The sequence below is a fragment of the Mesocricetus auratus genome, unplaced genomic scaffold (assembly GCF_017639785.1).
Source record: "Mesocricetus auratus isolate SY011 unplaced genomic scaffold, BCM_Maur_2.0 Super-Scaffold_100006, whole genome shotgun sequence".
Taxonomy (NCBI): Eukaryota; Metazoa; Chordata; class Mammalia; order Rodentia; family Cricetidae; genus Mesocricetus; species Mesocricetus auratus.
The window spans coordinates 32,195,689-32,204,675 of record NW_024429190.1 but is presented as its reverse complement, the minus strand read 5'-3'; positions in this window follow the sequence as shown (position 1 = coordinate 32,204,675).

Genomic DNA, 8,987 nt, shown 5'->3' with positions numbered 1-8,987 from the left:
GTGGCCTAGCAACTGCTGCCTTTTATAGATGCTCCAAAACTTCCTGAACAGACTTCTGGGTGTCCAGTCCAGGAGCCTTCCAACAGACATGAGGGCAAGGACAGCTTGGGTTTCCCTCGGGACAGCTGGGAAAGTTTAGCTCATTGCAGCAAGACTGTCATTGTCCCTACCCTTCAAGATAGCACAGAGCTCAGAGCCTTGTCTCCAGCTCCAGGTTGGGTGAGGGGTAGGCACTTCAGCCAACTGTTTGCTCAGAGAGGGTATTGTAGCCTCTGACTCCAATGAAAACAGAGGAGGGGTTTCAGGTAAAGTGGCACTCTGGATGCTCGTCCTGGCCAAGACTCCCTCATTTGTTTCCTTTCAATCTTCCATGAATTCTGGACACATGGCCATTCCATAAGATTTGTATTTAAATGTCAACTCTACTTCCTTTTCCTGTCCCCTTATATTATACAGCACCTTGGATCCTAAGTCCAAATTCTCTTGTTCATTGGATTCTTTGCAATGATTTCCAAGTTCCTACTGTGTGCCCAGTGCTATGTTTGTGAATACAAAAGTCTTAGAATGACAAATAAGGGCACTGTGGCACAAGCCTTTAATTCCACCCACAAGAGGCAGAGGCAGGCAGATCTCTGAGTTTGAGGCCAGACAGAGAGACCTAGTTCAGCCGATGGGGATGGGGGGGCGATGATGATGATGATGACTAAACAGAGTATAACTCTTAATGAAACAGCCCACAAAACACACAGTTAGGGCAAGCTGTTTTGATCCTTTTCCTCACATCTCCAACAGAAGAGGAAGGCCTCACACCCCCAAGCCTACTGCTGTCTCATGTTTCTGTCCTCTTCAAACTCTCCAGACATCAACACTGGTCATGCCCAATGCCTTCTCCTTTCTCCACATCTGTTTCCCTCAGCAGATGAAAACGGGAAGGGGGTGCCCTAAGCCAGCTAACACTCATGTATCTCATTCCTGCTGTTGTCAATTCAGTCACCCGCTAAATCCTGTTGCCTTTGCTTCCCTCCCTCCTCTCTGCCATTCTACTTAGCATTTCCCCAGATTTCTCCACGCCTCTTCCACCAAGAGGCGGGGCCTGAATTTTCACCCTGGGGTGTGGGCTGTGCTTGGAGACTTGCTTCTAGGGTAAAAATGTAACAGAATGGTTAACGGTTTATAAGAATAGGCATTTTTGTCTGTTTGTCTTTGAGACAAGGTCCCATGTTGCAGCACTGACTGGTTTGGAGCGTGCTATGTAGATCAGGCTGATCTGGAACTCACCAATGATCCACCTGCCTCTACCTTTCAAGAGAACAGGTCTTAAAATGCACTGGGTGTCTTTTCATCTCCTGGATCACTCTCTGAGGAAGGCCTGCTATGTGAGCCACTCCAGTAGTCTGCTGAGGAGCCTATGGGAGAAACAGGCTTCACATCCGACAGCTAGTACAGTTCTGGCAGTCCCAGCCAAGCCTTTGGATGACCATAGATTTGGCTGCTCTCTTGAATGTCACCTCCCTGTGTCATGAAGCCACTGCATGATTCTTAGCTCAAGAAATGATATGAGATTTGGGTGCTTTGTTTGTTTGTTTGAGATGGTTTCTCTGTGTAGCCCTGGCTGTCCTGGAACTCACTTTGTAGATCAGACTGATCTCCAACTCACAGAGATCTGCCTGCCTCTGCCTTAGAGTGCTGGGATTAAAGGCATGTGCCACCACACCTGGTGAGTGCTTATTGTTTTAAACTGTTGAGTTTGGGGAAAGTTTGGTACGAATCAAAGGGTAATATATTCCCTTTTTTATTGTCTTATAGGATGAAGTCACTGTTCGATAGACTCATTACTTTGAGAAGGCTTAGGAACTAACACATACCTGCCCCACCACTGAGAGGTGCATTTTCCATAAATAACTTAAACTCTGTTTGCTCTCTCTTTATCAGACAAGTCCAGTCATCTCTACTGGATGTTGTAAGCACTTGATATGATGATGTTTGTCCATTTCTTGGCTACTGCTATGTTGCCTGCTTAAATTCACTCATTTTAAATGGAAGGTATGGCTACCATACAGCATTCTCTAGACCTTATAGAACAATGACCCTGTCAGCTCCTGCAGTTTGAGATTACCTTATTCAAGCCATATACTCATCTGAGTGCTGCACCCCTTAAAAACCATGGAAATTCCTGAACAGCACCTCATTTTGCAGTAAGAGCTGTACTGTGTAGCTTGTAAGGCTCCTTCCAGTGCAGAGTTGCTGATGGGTTAACAGAGTGTGTGTGTCTGGGAAATTCTTATTTTCTACAGGAGGATCAGAGAGGCCAGGCTGAGGCAAGCGTCTCCATGTCCAGTTTCCTGCTCCTAAGTCACTCAGCTCACAGTGTAGGAACTGGAGAGAGCAAGGCCCCGAGGGCGCTGCCAGGGCTTCATGGCAGGACTCCCATCACAGGGAAGTGATCCCATGAAGTAGGAGAAAAGCCTTTTCCACAAGGTCAGTTGTCAGTCGTGTCCCCTTCTGAGGACAAGACAACACTCTGGTGTCGCTGAGAAGCTTGGGAGGCGGGCTTCCCATCTCCTGATTCCATTTGCAAGCTCTGCCCAGCGACCAGACAATCTATTTTTACCCTGTTGGAAAAGATCTTTTTTCTCTGAAGCAGGTTAGGGGAGGAGAATTGTTTGCCAAGAAGGAAGGATGCGTCTGCAGTCCAGGTGACAAGGACCATGATGGGATCCAGGGAACCAAAGAGGGGGGCACCAATCTCCTCACCACCCCTCCCTTCTCACCAATTTTCTCCTCTCAGACTTTCACATTGCAACATCCCAAAGAACTACATTGTCAGTGTAGTGTGAACTACAGTGTCATCCGAGGTCCTGAGAGAAGCTGGCCAGTTCTCACGCAGAAAGTCAGGTGTTTCTGGTGGCTTGTATGTCTGGTCAAGTAGAGTACCTGCTCTAATTACTAAAACCCCAGCTCCCACAGCCCCCACATCTGCAGGTAGGGTGGCACATACTGTTGAAATGGCTTTCCCTCCCTCTGTTGACTGCCAGCCATTTGCATCTTCTGTCACAATAAATAACCCCAGCAGAGCCTCCGATATGTAGGTTCTAGCCCAGGCTCCTTCTAGCCCAGGCGTCCCAGACAATGATTTATAGTCATGACAGCTCAGAGGAAGAGAAAAGCGGGCAGTTGGGAAGGGAAAGCAAGTGAGAGCAAATTCCAGCAAAGCTGTTGCAGTGGTGGTGGGGTGTGTGTGTGTGTGTGTGTGGCGGGGGGGGGCAGGAGGGACTGCTGGTTGCAGAGTTGGGTCTGGTAGGCTCGTACTGTGCCTCTAGCATGCCTCTGGTCATGGGGGTACAAAGAGGGGTGGGCACCAAGCAGAGTGGACATGACCTGCACTCATTAGTTCTCAGGAGTCTTCTGGGAGGCAGACGACACTCCCCATCTGCCCATTTACAGTAGAGGCACAGAGAGGTTGAGGGCTTCCCTAAGGTCACACAGTGAAAGGGTGGCAAAATTCGGGCAATGTGGTCTGGAGTGGTTAGGGAACTTATTCAGCTCTGTACCCAGAACACAACACAGCCAATTTATCCCTAGAATAGAGGCGCCAGATACAATGTGGATTGCTCAGTAAAATTTAAATTTCAGACAAACAACAGCTCGCTAATGTGCAGCTCATTAGTGAGGCTGGACTTGCTGGTCCCCGAGCCTCAGGGATTCTTCTGTCTCTGCTTTCCAGCGTCGCCATGCCCCACTTTTTACCTGGGTGCTGGGAATTAAAGCTGGGAGAGGGGGTGTGCTTACAAGACACTCCCTTTGCCGAGCCGTCTTCCCACCACCCTGAAGCATAAGTTAAGTTTTTCCATGTCTCTTCTTCCTTTTTCTCTCTCCCTCACTCATCTAAATCGTGTGTCCCTCCTCCAGAGCATCCTTCAACAAGCCACGAGGGCGTGCTGGCCGAACAGTGCTGGCCTTGGTTTAGCTTGTGTGTGTGGACAGTGTATACTTTATGTAAAGTTTCGCAGGAACAACTTCAATGTGATTGAGGAAGTTGAGACACGTGCCCAGGAAAACGGTCCTACCTGACCTTGATGTGGCGGTTGCCTAGTGATAGGCAGGAGCGATGCTTTCTGAGGCCAGTCATTTCTCCATCCACAGCACTCACTCTCTTGCCCCTCTAGCTAGGCATTCCCTCTGATGCCAGGACATGGGAGAGACAAAGCCTGATCAAAAGTCATAGGCCATATGGGCTTGGCATCTTTTTGAGCCCTTGGCTGGTCTGGGGAGGAAGCCGAGATCCTGACCTGGTCACTTCCTGCTTGTGCCTTGTCTTTGTCATCCAAGATAAAGTGCATGACACCCACTGGAATTCCTCTGCAGCTTCACCCACCTCCATGCTGAAGAAGCAGGACCATGAAGGCTCATGGCCTTGCCATTTCCTCAGGAGTCCCAGGAGGCGGGGCTCCTCAAGGTGGAGTGGACTAGCCCGTGGACAAACCTTGGAACTCGTTTCTTTACCGATAGGACTCTACAGGGAGAGGTCTACATATTAAAGAGAGTAACACATGGTTTGCTTTACGGCTGACTGTGGGGATTGCTGCACAATGTACTTCCATAATTCTTATATTTGTGGAAAGGAATTCCTGTCTTAACCCCTCCTATCTCTGCAAATGTTTGTCACCCCATGTGTCAGATACTGTGCTAAGCAGTATCCTTCGGTGCCTAATAGAGGACAAACTGTGTGTGTGTGTGTGTGTGTGTGTGTGTGTGTGTGTGTGTGTGTGTGTGTGTGTGTGTGTGTGGCTCTTTGTACAATGGCACTCAGAGAGGAAGTGTTTCTAGAGGGTTTTGGTCACATCCTAAATGTGACTGCCTAGTCATTTGTGATTTTTTTTTTGATAAGCTGAGCAAAATCACGAACCTTCTCAGCAGAAAAAGAAAAAGCATTTAGAAATCTGTCCTGAATCTGCCTGCTTCTTCCCATCCAGTTGCTGCTGTCTTTCCCGTATCTCTGCTCTGGCTGGCGTGGGGTCCCAGTGCCCGCCTGACTCCACCCTCACGGTCTGTTCTCCACTCGGGCTGGAGGGGGCCTGTGAAAAGGCAAGTCCAGGTGGCTCAGGGCAAAGCTACACCATTTCCCATCGGTCACAGATGCTAAACCCCCACAGTGGCCTTCAAGCACGAACTCCTATGTCACTTCTGGTATCTCATTCTGGAACCATCACCCTGCAAACTTGCTGTCTCTGTCTTCTACTGCAAACCTCCATTTGCCCAGTTGCCCTCTCAGTGGCCTCAGCCTTGCTGCTGTCGGAATATTCCTCAGGATTCTGAGAGCAAGCCTGGTCCCTGAGGGACAGTGGGAGCAGAGCTGCCCTGCCTTCATGGTCTTTTCTAGACTGTCACAGGGGAGTGACACTTTTGCCTTGGCTGAGGGGTGATGTTTCAGAGGGTCTCTACCACAATCAGAGGCTGGCGAACCACTCCTCTTGAAGCAAATTTGGCTTTCTGTCTGCCTGCCTTTGTAAATAAAGTTTTATTGGCATGTAGGGCCTGCTGCTATCTCCTGTCTGATAGAGGAGTGGAGCAACTGCAAGGGGGGCCCTGCGAACTTCAACTCCAATATTTACTCTTTGGCCCATTGTAAAAGATGCTTGCTGGTCCCTGCTACACGTGAAATACACAGGTTTTGCCAACGCTAATGTGAAGAAAATAAAGCACTGACGATTAAGTGAGTGGATCTAGGAGCAAACAGCTCGGCCACATTCCAACCTGGAACTGTCTGACTTTCAAGTTCAAACCAAGACGTGCCTCAGGTAGACCGGGTCTATCAGGGCATTAGTCAACTCAAGTGTGCTAGAGGCTAAGTTTCTTCATTTTCCCTCCGATTGGCCTGACTGCTTGCTTGCTTGCTTGAGACAGCATTTTGCTAAGCAGCCCAGGCTGCCCAGGAACTTGCTATGGAGCTCAGGCTGCCCCAGTCTCTTATGTTCTGCAATTACTGGTATGCCGAGTCCAGCCTGTGCTGATATCTCTTTATGGATCCCACAACACTAAGTAGCAAGTAAACCATACTTAGGCCAATCCAGTAATCTCAGACTAACCCAATAACCCCAAGATAAGCCGATATTTTAATGAACCTTACCAGCTCATTGTCTTCAGATTGCCACCCTCTTCAGCTTTTCCAGGACTCCTTCAGGGTCCTTGGAGCAGTAGGGAAGGGTCCTCATACACACATAGAACTTTCTGGATACTTAGTATCCTTTGCCCTATCTTGATTTTACCTCTGACTCAAGACCCCTGAAGTCAAGTTGGTTCTGTCTAACCTCTTTGGGTGAGCTTGTGCAGGTGTCTCAGTTTCCTCTTGTGCAAAATGAGCATCATCATTGTTCTTAATCTAAACATCCAGTTCCAAGATTTACCTGAGAGAATGGATGGATGGCACTGCAGTGATGCTGCCCGTTTCAGTGATGCTGGATGCTGCCCGTTTCAGTGATGCTGCCCGTTTCAGTGATGCTGCCCGTTTCAGTGATGCTGCCCGTTTCAGTGATGCTGCCCGTTTCAGTGATGCTGCCCGTTTCAGTGATGCTGCCCGTTTCAGTGATGCTGCCCGTTTCAGTGATGCTGCCCGTTTCAGTGATGCTGCCTGTTTGGGAAGGGGGTGCAAAGCATTTGATGCTGTTGCAGTTGGACAGGAACTTCTCTGGATACCAGCCACTTGACTCATCACAAGAGCTTCCCTGTAGCAGCCTTTTACGCCAGGCAGGCCCATCCCCCACCCTCTCAGTCCCTGCAGGTCGCCTCACCTCACAAGGGTGCATGAATACATTCTGAGCTCCATGGAGCCAGAACTTCTATATCTGACAGTGAGGCTCCTTATCATGCTGCCATATTGAAAGAGCACACTAGAATTTTCTCCTGGATGCTGAGGGCATGTGTGTGTGGGGGGATGGGGGTGCAGACTGAGTGGGGGGGTGAAGCTTCTCTTGGGATGTGTAAGACGGTGTGTCCCAGGCTCTGGATCCCCGTTGGTCCTTCCCCTGACCTCCAAGTACACTTCCAGTAGTCAGAACCTCAGTCAGCTGCTCTCTGCTCCCCCTGCCTCCTACCCTGTTCACCCCCAATCTCCTGATCAGAAGGCATGGTGGTCCCACTTCCTCTTCCCCACCCCATAACTGCACGCTCCTCTGTGTTTTCGTAAAAGCTCCATGATTCAGCCAGTCAAGCTTCCATGTGGTAATGAAACAGGGTATCTAGAACACACACCTCAATTGACAGGGCCTGCTGTCAAGTCTAAACTTTTGCTAAAGAGGTCAAGGAAGGCGGCTTGTAGACTCCAGCTGCCCAATGGCCTCTTTCTTTGACTAGAACTTTTCCTTTCCTTCCCTGGGGCAACTGGGAATCATTATCCCCTTTGGAGAAGCTTTCCAGCAGATCCACTAGGTGGGGGTATTGCAGAAGACAACTGAACCCCAGCTCAGTCTGCTTGGCCCAAGAGCCGGTGTTACAGCTAATGGGTTTTTCTGTTGGGTCTCTGCAACAGTGCAGAACCGGAAGGGACTTCTTAGAGCAGGTGTAGCCCTGAGAACTGGCTGAATGCACTTATGCCAAAAGCCACTACACAAGAGGCAGAGACACACACTCGCCAGTGCCCAGGCTTTCCTGTTTGCCCAATGAAACCAGGTGGCCTCCGGAAGGGAAAGGAAAGAAGGGAATTCATAGACATGCAGAACTGCTTCTGCAGCAAGTAAGAAGACTGGAGTGGGGGGAGCAGCAATAGTAACATTAAAGAAGTCAGTGGGCAAAAAGACTGGAAACCCTTCCCCATCTGGGCTACACACAACAACCTGAGCATGCTCAAGAAAATCCCCAGGTGTACAGATGTGGAAGGTGTGTTATGTAAATGCCGTGTAAGGAGTGTGAGCCTGGTGGCTCAGTGCTCTTGGAGCCAATGCTCTTTCCCTGCTCACTCACCCACTCAGGTCCTCAGAGTACTTCCTTTCTCAATAGATGGTCTTCAGCTCTACTCCTAACTATGCGTCCCTGGTACAGTTCATATTCCTGGGACTCAAGAATCTAGAAGCTTCAGTAGGTGTCCTCCAGGCTCAGATCTGAGCCTATCACATTCCTGTCTGTGAATACATTGTGCAGTACAGGAGGCACACTTGGAACGACCTGCTTCACAGCTGATCCTGCCACTGTGACTTGGGGGCTCCACCAAGGGACAGGCAAGACAGTCTTGAGACGTGCTCACGTGGTTTTCCTGTGAGGCTCCATGTGAAGAATGGGAGAGCTGCAGTGCAACTTAAGGTGATGTGGCCAAAGAGAGCCAGCTACACTTTTAATTACGGGCCACAAATTTAAATTCAATTCTGCAGATGTCACAGGCTGGGTGCTTCTGTCTAGCCATGGTAGTATGTCATTTTTCAATACTGAAGTGTGGGTGGGCCTACGGCTCACTTGTCACCAGTACAGTGCCACAGAAGTGGCTCTCTGACATCCAAAGTTGCATCACTAAAGGCATGTTAGGTTGGAATGTGGTGTGACAAATGGCCACACTGTGGTGACTAAGCATCACACTCTCTCATGCTTTCTGTGTAGACACTAGAGGATTACATGCCATGTAGACATTAGAGATCATGTGTAATATATACTCTGGGGGTTGTATACAGTGTAGACTTTATAGAAATATATGCATCACAGACATCAAAACATTATACACATTGTAGAGACTAGGAAAGTAAGATTCCTGGGGCATTTCTAAGACGGTCCACCATAAAAGATATGGCAACTCCTTTTTTGGTCTGCTTTCTCCTGGAGGTCTCAAGTAGGGATATATCCTGAGAAACCCTACTCCTCTGTGAGATAAGAGATGTCACAGTCTGGCCACTTCAGTCTCCCACTCTTGTAAATCCATCTACTCCTGGGCACCTAGCTGAGTACCTCCTGAAATTATGGGCCAACAGAAACATGGGAAGAAAATCAGATGATTATGATTTTAAATT